This window comes from Solanum stenotomum, chromosome 2 (assembly GCF_019186545.1).
Source record: "Solanum stenotomum isolate F172 chromosome 2, ASM1918654v1, whole genome shotgun sequence".
In the NCBI taxonomy this organism is placed as follows: Eukaryota; Viridiplantae; Streptophyta; class Magnoliopsida; order Solanales; family Solanaceae; genus Solanum; species Solanum stenotomum.
The window spans coordinates 72,730,564-72,742,522 of NC_064283.1; positions in this window are offsets into that span (position 1 = coordinate 72,730,564).

Here is an 11,959-nt window from a genome sequence, read left to right on the forward strand (position 1 = left end):
TATATACATTATTAGTGAGTATTGATTTTTGTATTATCTTGACAATCAAAAGATATCTATAGGATATAGATAATTCGCTTCTTAAAATGTGATCAGATTTATAGTCTTGAAAATAAAATAAATTATTATCCGTTTTCAATATATAAATATGACCTAATTATGTAAAAAAATCTTTATATTAACCGTGTATACTATAGGTATTGTTGTAGTAGAATAGAGCAGAAGAACATAGAGTGTATTTTAGAAATTTACTAATAAAAATTATTTCAATTAAACACGTTCAAAAACAAATATTTAAATAAAAAATATGAAGGATTATATTTACTATATAGTATAATTTAATAAAGAAAAAATAGTCTGCGGCTGTTATTTCCGTCAAAAATGGCCAACTTCAAGTTTTCAACAATGTACTACACTTGGAATATAATTATTTACTACAAGTCTATAACCTTTCACTGTTAATTATTAAAAAATTGTTATCCTAAAAGAACATACAAGATTATATGCAAAACAAAATTGGAAGATAATATTGTCTTAATTAGTTTATAAAAGGGACCTTGAAAATTAAGAAGAAATTAATTATAAAGAGTATAAAATTTTGTCAAAAGTGATGTCTAAAGACACTCACTCACGCACGCATGCTTAGTTATTTGTAGTTATTTTAATACTTTTTCACAAAGATCCATTATTTTTAATGTGATATCTGATATCGGGGGCTAGATTAAATTGAATATACTATATAACGTTAAATCTATTTAAGAAAATATTTTTAGAAATATTTTTTTTTCATATGCAAGATTTGAATTCGAGATGAAAGATGATATTCATTTCATCATAACTCTTATTGATAAAGAAGTTGATCTAATGAATTTTGAGTATCTAATAGTCAAATCCGATTAAAATAAATAAATTAAAAACTAGTTTTTTTACTACTTGAGTTGAATATCGAAAAGGATAACCTTAAAGATCACTTTTATCTTGCCTGTTTAGACAAAATAGTGTTACAATCACATCTCTTTATGATAAATATCACTTATTTTAATATTATTTTATTACTATAATAAAAAATGATATAATAAAATACAATTAATAAGGGAAGAAGGGGGCGAAGGAGCCTAGCAAAGAAAAGAATATTGGAGGATAAGATTATTGCTAATTAAAGACAATTCAAATCAAGCCCACCATTGAATAATATTAAGCTAATTACTTTATGTTATATATATATATATATAGAATTGTGAGTGAGATGGGAGAGGCGAGTAAGATTTCTATATGTACTCCGACACATACTATATACATGTATATGGTGTGATACATATAAGGGATACCAGATACACGAGCGAGATATGAGAGTAGCGAGCAATATGGGAAGGAGGCGAGCGATATTTATCTATGTATCTCAAGTACATGCGAATCCACTTGGTTACAATGTATCCAGAACGAATTATACTTAATTTTGACCCATGTATCCCGAAATATTATATCTAGATACACGTATCTGAATGCACCAAAATTTGGTAAGATTTGTAACATTTCAAACTAACGTGTATTTAAGTAGTTAACTCTTAAATTAATGAGATTTCTATAAGTATACCTTTATTCTAAAACTTAACATTTTTATCTAGGAAAAATTGTTAAGTTAGTTGTGGATACACATGGCTAACAAAATGCACTTAAAATGATCTTTAAGGTATATGTATTGCTTTATTTTGATTCTTAATATATTTGATTGTGATTGAAATGATCCTTAATATATTTTATTGTGATTGAAATGATCCTTAATGTATATTAAAAGGTGTTTTATCCTTTAAATTAGTTTGATTCACATGTATTTTGGATACACAAATTCTCTCGCTCACCTCCTTCCTTTCTTGTCTGTCTTTTTCCCTATGTATTTGTATTTAAGAGTGTATTTGATAGCAACAATACATGTATCTAGGTCTATCTGACTTGAGGGAGATATAACTAGCGTTTGACCATAGATTTCCAAATATTTTTAGCAAGTCATTTTTAGGTGAAGTTTCACCATGCGTTCTGTAGGGATATATACTATAAATCATGTGTTTAGAAATAGTATTCTGATAATTTTCAAGATTAAATATCTAAGTGGGAGATTGTTAGGATATATATTTGTCACAACCCAGACCGTCGTAATTGGCACCCACACTAATCTTCCAGTGGGAGAACCACTACTACAACCTTACTAAACAACTTAACGAAAAGCTAGGCATTTAAAGATACAGAAGTAGGTTTAAATGACAAAAGAAATAAAGAGTTCCCATAAACTCCGGGTGTTTAACAAAACAACTAATATAGGTAGTCACAACATAGCTGAGGTCTATCAATAGCCTCCTAAAGATGCCCTGTACTCAACAAAGAACGAGCAAGTGTAGTATCAGTACATAATCACAATGTACTGGTAGGATCACACGGCAATTCTAGTAAGTGAAACATATATAGGCAGTCACAACATAGTAAACATGACGTGTACATAATATATACACATTTATCATTTCAAAAGCAATGTACAAATCCACATTCTCAATAACAAGTAAATATGACAATTCAATGGTCCTCTCAAGGAACCCATACCCCAATTGTTAGTATACCGGAACGTGGCACCCGATCTCATTAGTGTGTCGGAACGTGACACCCGATCCAATATATGTGTCGGAACGTGACACCCGATCTAATGTATGTGTCGAAACGTGACACCTAATCCAATCAACACATCTACGATCACATTCACACCCATAATGTACATACTCATAATCATACAATCAAGTGTTGATTCATGGCATACAATTGGTCATTCATACTCATTTCATTAGGTTTGATCAACAATGCTACATTCACATAAATATATGTATTACAATGAAGCAATTTCCAACATACATCACATAAACATGAAATCAAACCATCACCTACCTCGAAACCAAGCTTGAATCTCTCTAAGGCACTTGAATCTTTCCTTTCCGGATTCTTTCCGTTTGTTCGTGGTCTAAAAACAACAATTAATGCAAAGATCAATAAACGAGGCCTAATTACTCGAATTACAATCGAAATCATCAACCATAGGCCAAACCTATGATCTTAATATGCAGCTAGGGATTGTTCCCACCATTAACTTCAGGCCAAAATCCTCCCCCGAAGATCGATAATTATCCATGAATCTAAGTTCTACGGATCGAAAAATGGATTAGGCGAGTAAAATTCTTACATTTAGCACCAAAAGTTGTGGAAAACTGTCATGAACTCGTACTGGGTCATCTCCTAACTCTTAAGAATGAAGTTTGCAGAAAAATAACGAAATTGGAGTTTTTCCTCGACTTAATTCGCTACTGGCCCGCTACAGCCGTCCTCAACCCGCTACAGTGGCTTACACGGAGACAGAGCCTTGAATTTGAGTTCCAAGCCCCCATTTCACAACACACCTTCAAACTAGGACGTTCAAAAACTACATGCTCACGCTAAGATCGGTTTCAGGAGTTCTACTCGCCCAAATTCGATTCCGTAAAGTCGTACGGTTTTCTTAACATCTTAGCTATCCACTCATGTGATCAAATCCATTATTGAATCTCTCATTCATTACTAGATTTCCCTACACTTCGCATGACTCAGATTTCTTCCAAATCCGGACTAGGCTAGGAATTTTCAAGATACTACAAAAAAGTTTTCTAACCCAAATTCTTTCCCCATTGGCTTTTCTATAACGACGGGAACAGGTCATTACAATATTATTAACCATGCATTTAAATATAATACATTCTAACAATTGTGATGGTTAAAAGCCTAAGTGGGAGATTGTTGGGATATATAATATTAACCATATGTGTCTTTTTTTATTCTAAGGAAAGGGAGAAGTACATGTATTTTTCTATTCTAAGGAAAGCCGTGTGTTATCTATTATTCATGTAAGCAGTATGATTCTGGTATATTTCCGTTGTGCATATAATTTTCCAACACGTTCAGCCATAGGTTTTGGTGAAAACATTTGACTTTTTAAAGAAATATAATTTATACTCATAAATTTTAAACATTATTAAAAATCATAAGGTTGTATTAACATTTTGTAATAAACATGTTCCGTGAAAAGTTATGACAATGAACACAATTAATACGAATCTAAAAAAGAGGAAGAAAATAAATAAAAATATCATTAATTTGTATACGAAAAACTATTGTTACTGCTTGTAATTGGAAGTGACTTCTGAGAGAAACTGTATAATATATGTATATATTTGTATAAATTTTATAGAACAAACTAGAACTGAAATTCAATCCAAAATTATAAGTGATGATTGTTTTATATAATATAAGGTTTGGGATAATTTTTAATTTTTTTAATGAGTTCTCAAATAATAGAGTTTGACTCAAATACTAATTATTTTTTTTCTACTATTTGAGGATTTGGATTGTTTGTCAAAAAATATTTGTCAAATAATGGTAAGTTGTATGACCAAATAATATTTGTCAATCCCCCCCACATATTAATGGTCAAACGGGTCCTTAGTAAATATGGTAAGAATATTAGTGTAATTAGATTTTTTTTCTTATTTTATGAGGTTCTTAATTATTTTACATTTTCTATGAGAATAGCTTGAAAATAATCAAAAGGGTAATAGTGAAAAGTAACATTGATTTATATTCTAAAACATATTTCTTAAAGGGCATGACATATTCCAACAATTCACACAAAATAAATTAAAGAAAGGACTCCACATGTGGTCCATATTAAAGTGAACGGTTGGGGTTTGACAGAAGAAAAATATTTTAGGAAGTAAATAAAAAGACTACCTTCTAATTTTATTCTTTTGATTATTTTCAAATTAATATACTAAAAAATGTAAAATAATTAACACCCTCATTTAATGAAGGATAAACATGAAAAAAAGTCCCAATAATTTCCTTAAATAGTAAATAATTTACTTTGAACTGCTTATAAAAATATTTCAGCAATTCACTTAACGTGAACTAAAAAGAATAGCATTAAATTACTCTTAATTAGATATTATAATAGGTATCAAATGTCCACCAAGTAGTGTTTCAAATTACTCTCAATTAAATAGTATATCTATTTAAATGATGATACGTTAGAGTAAATGTCCACGCAGTAGTGTATTAAATAACTCTTGATTAAATAATATATCTAATTAAATTTAAATGATACTTCAAAGTAAATGTCTACCAAGTAGTGTATTAAATTACTCTTAATTCAATAATATATCGATCTAAATAATATTTAGAGTAGATGTCCATCCAACAGCAGGGGTAGGCATAAATATTGGTAAATAAAAAATTGAATCAACTTAAACTAATTTGATTTTTTAATTTGGTGTTGATGTTTCTTTTTTCAAAAGTTTGGTTCTTCGACTATGTTTGGTATAGGGATTTTGAAACTTTGGTGCATTGACAAATCGAAATTTATAAATAAATTTACAATTTAGATAGTTAATTTCAAATATTAATTCCTAAGAGGAACCTTAACGTATTTTTGCCGATGTACGTCATGTAAAGGAATTCGTCTTCATCTTTGTTTTCCTCGGGCAATAGTTGGAGGCATGATGTTCTTGACAAAGACAAATATGGTATTTAAGCACAATATGTTCCATGGTGAGACACATCACCACTTAATATTTTAATTTTTTTTAAAGTGTCTTATACTTTAATTTTATCCTTATTTTATTTTTCATTCGCATTGAAAGATCGTTTAAAAAATACTGAACCAAATATTCGATGCACACTTTTTCAAAATAAAAAACTGAAGAACCAAATCAAATTTTGGTAAAACCGAACCGAACGTCCCCTACCCAATAGTGTATTAAATTACTCTTAATTAAATAGTATATCTGTCTTAATAATACTCTAGAGTAAATGTCAATCAAATAGAGTAGGATTTTGAGGGACCAGACCATTGATGCCTTAGACTTAGGCTTACAATAATGTTTTTACGTTAGAGGCAACAAAGTTGAGTGGCAAAATTAATTAATCTATGAAATTATAATTCATTCGATCCATTTAAATTTGATTCAATTACTGACACGTATATTTACAAAAAAATAATTATAACGATAGCACTATACTTTATTTTTTCTAACTTTTCTTACTTTTGCTCTCTCAATCTTGCTCGTCTCTCTCCTCTCTCCCTCTCCCTCTTTCAACTTATACCAATGATTTAATAAATATTCCAAATCTTATATATGAATAAAACCAAATCAATTTTACTGTTAATGATATATTTCAACACCCACTTACAACTAATTTTGTCACACCCCAAAACCGGATGTGATGGCACATGCCCAAACCCCACCGGACACGTTAGCCTAACACCCAAAAACCCGACGATACAGAATTAATAAAACAAGAATAAGATAGCAAGATAAGCGGAAGTCTTTAAATAAACTCAACATAACCCCAGAATTGGTTGTCACATGTACAAACCTCTAATATAGNGGAATCGACGGAAATCCGATCCGAGTCCCGAAACTCCAAATGACTCGAAAAAGCACTTTTTAACCAACTGTAACTCATAAAACTCAACTTCTCAAAAACTCAACTTTTTACCAACTTTTCCTCAAACCAACTTTACAACCACAAAACATGGGACTCGGGGCAACTACCGAAAGGGCAAAATAGTCATTTCCACGAAAAATTACCAAAATGACCTTTCGGGTCATTACAAATTTTCTTCACAAAAATAAAATAAAATCATCATTCTCCATGAAAGTTTTTGTTTTCTTATAAACTAGTAAAATTATTCGCGCTACGCACGGTTTTTGTAAATGACTTTTGAAGACACTAAGTTGCCAGCTAACTGATTGAAAGTAACCAACTCTAAATAACCTTGCCTCATACAAATAAATAATCCAATATCTCAATAAAATAACAATGGTATATATGTATCATTTTTTAATTAGGGTATATTCGCTCTAAATAGCAAAGTCGAGAATCATATTTGCCCCTTTTGCTATTTATTTTTTAAATTATTTAAACAATATTATTTCTTTTATATTTAGTAATTTTCTAATTTTAGCATTCTTCATGATATGTTTAAGATCATAAAATTTCAATGATTTTTTGATACATAATATATATATATATATTTATTATTTCGTTTGTTTTAATTATTTTATTTTGACATAAAATTTTAGGATGTAAAGAAGTTCTTTAGGCCTTAAATGTTATAATTTTAAACGAAAAATACGTAGAATATATCAAAACATCGTTTAGTCATGTGGGCAAAATATATATATTGAATCCTCTTAGATTTTCTATATATCTACTATTTTTTTTGTCTAGCTTTCACTGTCAATAATCATAAAATGGGTGGTGAACTACTATAATATGCAAAATACAAAATGAGCACCTCTAACATTTGAATGAGGCAAAAAAAGAAAAACAAAACAAGTATATTTGACCTCTTTTTCATGTGTTTCATCTACAACTTTTGATTCAGATGTTTTATCATTCTAAATAAGTTATTCAAATTTCTCAACAATAAAACATAATATTTCCTCCGTTCACTTTTAATTGTCATAATTTTCTTTTTTGGAGTCAAACGATAATAACTTTGACTAACATATTATATATGATGTATTTTTTATCATATTGATATGCAAAAAATTATAATTTATAGTACTTTTCATATAGTTTTTGAATATCTAAATTTTCTGTTTAAAATATTAAATTAATGTAATCTAATTTAATTTTTAAAATTAGTTACATTAAATTTTATAAAAACTAACAATTAAAAGTGAACAGGGGAGTACAAATCACTTTTTTATGGACAACGTCCTAAATTTGTGAATAACATCATTTTTTGGTATTGCTATGTTTCAAATTGTTGGCTCATATCATCAAAGCTGACACTGAGGAATAAACTTATTGATAAGTACAAAAACATTTCTTCCTCTCTTTTTTCTATAAATTTAAAATATAACTAATAACGCTATGTAGGATGAGTATATTTATTTGCTTAATTTTATATAAATATAAGTAGTTATTTATACACATTTAAAATTGGAAGATGTAGATATCAACTGAAGCTAAGTTAACTGACTTATTTATATATTATGCCTTAAAATTACGAATTTCTTAAACGTTATAAGCACACAAATGTTATTACATATTTAAATTATATATTTATTTTTAAAAGACTTTTTTAAAAATTTTATGCTTAACTCATCACTAATAAATCAACCGGCCAAAATATTGTGGTTTTGCTACACATATTATGTATATAGCTATTTTGAAACGTTTATATTTTAATAAACATTCTTAAAATATTCAAACTCTCTTTTTCAGGCTGTGGTCCCTAAGAATAACACATATTATTCCCTCAATTTTAAGTTACGCGTCTTATTTTATTTTTAAAAAATATTATTATATATTTAGTATTTCATCTATCTTAATTTATCTGATACTTTTCATTTTTCAAAATTCAAATTATATATCTAAACGCTTAACGTAATGTAAAATGTAATTTCCAGTCAAGAGGCTACAAAGCTGAGTGGCAAAATTAATTAATCTATGAAATTATAATTCATTCGATCCATTTAAATTTGAGTCGATTATTGACACGTATATTTATAAAAAAATTATAACTATAGCTAGCATTATACTTCACTTTTTCTAACTTTTCTTACTTTCGCTCTCTCAATCTTGCTCGTCTCTCTCCTCTCTCTCCCTCTCCCTCTTTCAACTTATACCAATGATTTAGTAAATAATCCAAATCTTATATATGAATAAAACCAAATCAAGCTTACTGTTAATGATCTATTTCAACAGCCACTTGCAACTAATTTTCTTCATAAAAATAAAAGAAAATAATCATTCTCCATGGAAGTTTTTGTTTTCTTATAAACTAGTGAAATTATTCGCGTTATCATGGTTTTTGTAAACGACTTCTGAAGACACTAAGTCGCCAAATAACTAATTGATTGAAACTAACTCACTCTAAATAGCCTTGCCTCATACAAACAAATAATCCAATATCTCAATAAAATAACAATGGTTTATATGTATCATCTTTTTAACTAGGGATATATTCGCTCTAAATAGCAAAGTTGAGAATCATATTCTCTCTAAATAACATAGTTGAGAATCATATTCACTCTAAATAGCAAAGGTTGAGAATCATATTTTCCTTATTTAAACAATTTTTTTTAAAAAATATTTAGTAACTTTCTAATTATTTCATTCTTCATGATATGTTTTAATTAATTTGTTTGATACATTATATATACATATTTATTATTCCATTTGTTTTAATTAATTTGTTTGATTTTGATTTGACATAAAATTTTAGAACGTAAATAAAATTTTTAGGCTTTAAATGATAAAATTTTAAACTAAAGATACGTAGAATATACCAAAATATCATTTAGTCTTGTGGTTTTAAATATGTCATGTGGAATGTTAGAATTAAAAGTTACCAAAAAAGAAAAGTAAAATAAACAAATTGAAACAAAATAAAAGAAGTACTTGTTAATTATATACTCTCTAATATAGCATATTAAATTTATCATGTATACTCATCTTTATATTTTTTTTCGAAAAATGGTAGAATTAAACTTATTAGTGTGGTTTAAACAATTTAAGAAGATTTGAATTAAATTTTTTTAATGAAATTAACATTGAATATGTTATTGTTATTATTATTATTATTATTATTATTATTATTATGTAGATTTAAGAAGATTTGAGAAATTCAAAAGAAAGGGGCAATGCTCAAATAAAATATTACAATTTCAATAGGCTTGAGAAGGGAGGAAGGGAGTGGTACACTACTTAATCATCTAATTTCGAGAAATAATAAAGGCATATTTGACCTAATAAAATAATGATTTATTGACGGATGATATATATAGTAAATTTTATATATTTGAAGAGCATTTTTAACTCCTTTCCATTCAATATATAATAATAATAATAATAATAATAATAATAATAATAATAATAANATATATGAAGAACATTTAAAACATCTGAAAGAATTTTCAGAAATCTGTTTAAAAACGGAATTGTGTTAAGTCAGAAAAAGGCTGACATCAATAAAATGTATTTTAAACAGGGTTGCAATATGGATCTATCCATACTTGATTTAGTAACTAGGCTCGGACAAGTTTCAGGGCTAATATTTAATAAGCTACCTTCTGACATCATCTTCTTTGTCTTCTTCTTCAATCAGACATGATCATGATCTAGCATTTTGCATGCTAATTTCCATGTCTCTTCCGTGGCTCTTAGCCTGTGAAGTTCTATGTCCAGTATTCTCTCCTTGAGTTCTTTGGACTTAGTTTTTCCTTTAGTAATCAAGACCCAATCACTGTCTTGATCGATGACTCTACAATCTTCCTTGTAAAATCTTGTTAGAATGGCATATAAGGCTTTTATCCCTAATGCTCTTCTTGTTTGGATCCATTTTTTATTAAGGTGAGGAAGTTTTTGTTCAACTCCTGTTGCCTTAACATTAAAGTCTTTAATTTTCTCAATCGAAATATAATTGAGAGTTGAATAATATGCTTGCAAATCCTGACATTCCATTGATATGCTATAGAATCTGCAGTAAACTCCATTGCCCTGAGCAAAGTTTTTAATTGCCTCGAACAATTTTGCTGGTAGTTGGGAAATTTCTTTTAGATCTGGTTTTGTGTATACTCGATCTAAGTATCCAAATTCAAATAATTGAGCCGTAAAGCCCGGTATTCCGTTAGGAAAAATTGATATCCTAGGAAACAAACTTCTTGTTCCTAAAACGCCATATGTTTCTCCACTTTCTTCTGGAAGATTATAGATATATCTTGTGAATGCAAGATATTCTTCTTCCTTTGGATGTTGTTTTCCAACCTGAAAAGAAGAAAAAACTTTTGTTCCTGAAGGAACTTGGTTAGTTTTACTCTCTGGTTTCCCAGATGTAATTTTTTCAGCTTTCGCTGATGATGAGCCGGTGGCTTCATTTGCTAGGCTTTTTTCTTTATCTTTCGATTCAGAAATTGGCATATCCTTGCTTACCATTGAGATGTTTTTGGCACTAGGTGCTAGTGGGACATCTCCTGCCACTTTGATGGGAGTAATATTCCCGTTCGAATTTGAATTCCGTGTGTTCAAATGTTCACACAAGAGTAAAAATTCTCTCTTGTTATCAGCCTGAGTGGTACTAAGCTGATTTATTTCAGATTGTAACATCCGAGATTGTTCAGACAGCTTTGATAGCTCGTCTCTTATTTTGAAAAGCTTTTGGCTTTTTTCATCAATGGACTCATCCACTTTCTTCATTCCTTCATATATCCTGTTCATCAGGATTTTTGTCTGATTGTCCATATTGGACATTTCTAGAAATGAAGTCTGCAAGAAAATTATCATTTCCTTTAATGTATTCTATTGAATATATATATATATACATATATATATATATTATAATAATAATAATAATAATATTCAAACTTTCTTTTTCAGGCTGTGGTCCCCAAGAATTACACATATTATTCCCTCAATTTTAAGTTACGCGTCTTATTTTATTTTAAAAAAATATTATTATATATTTAGTATTTCATCTATCTTAATTTATATAATATTTTTCATTTTTCAAAATTCAAATTATATATCGAAACGCTTAACGTAATGTAAAATGTAATTTCCAGTCAAGAGAAAAAAAAATGTAATTTATAGTATTTTTTATATAAATTTAAAATATCTAACTTTAATATTAAATACTAAGTTGATCAGTTAAATTCACTCTTGAAAAACAATAAAGTGACACATAAATTTGGATAAAGAAACCAAATTCTTAATTCTAATCCTTCCATTAAGATCATAAAATTTAAATGAAATTTTCATACATTAAATACCTATTTAATTTAAGATAACAAAATTTTTAAAAAAATCATTACTACTTAGAATTTGTATTGGTCAAACTAAAACACATGAAAACAAAAATATGGAGTTGGGATCCTCTATA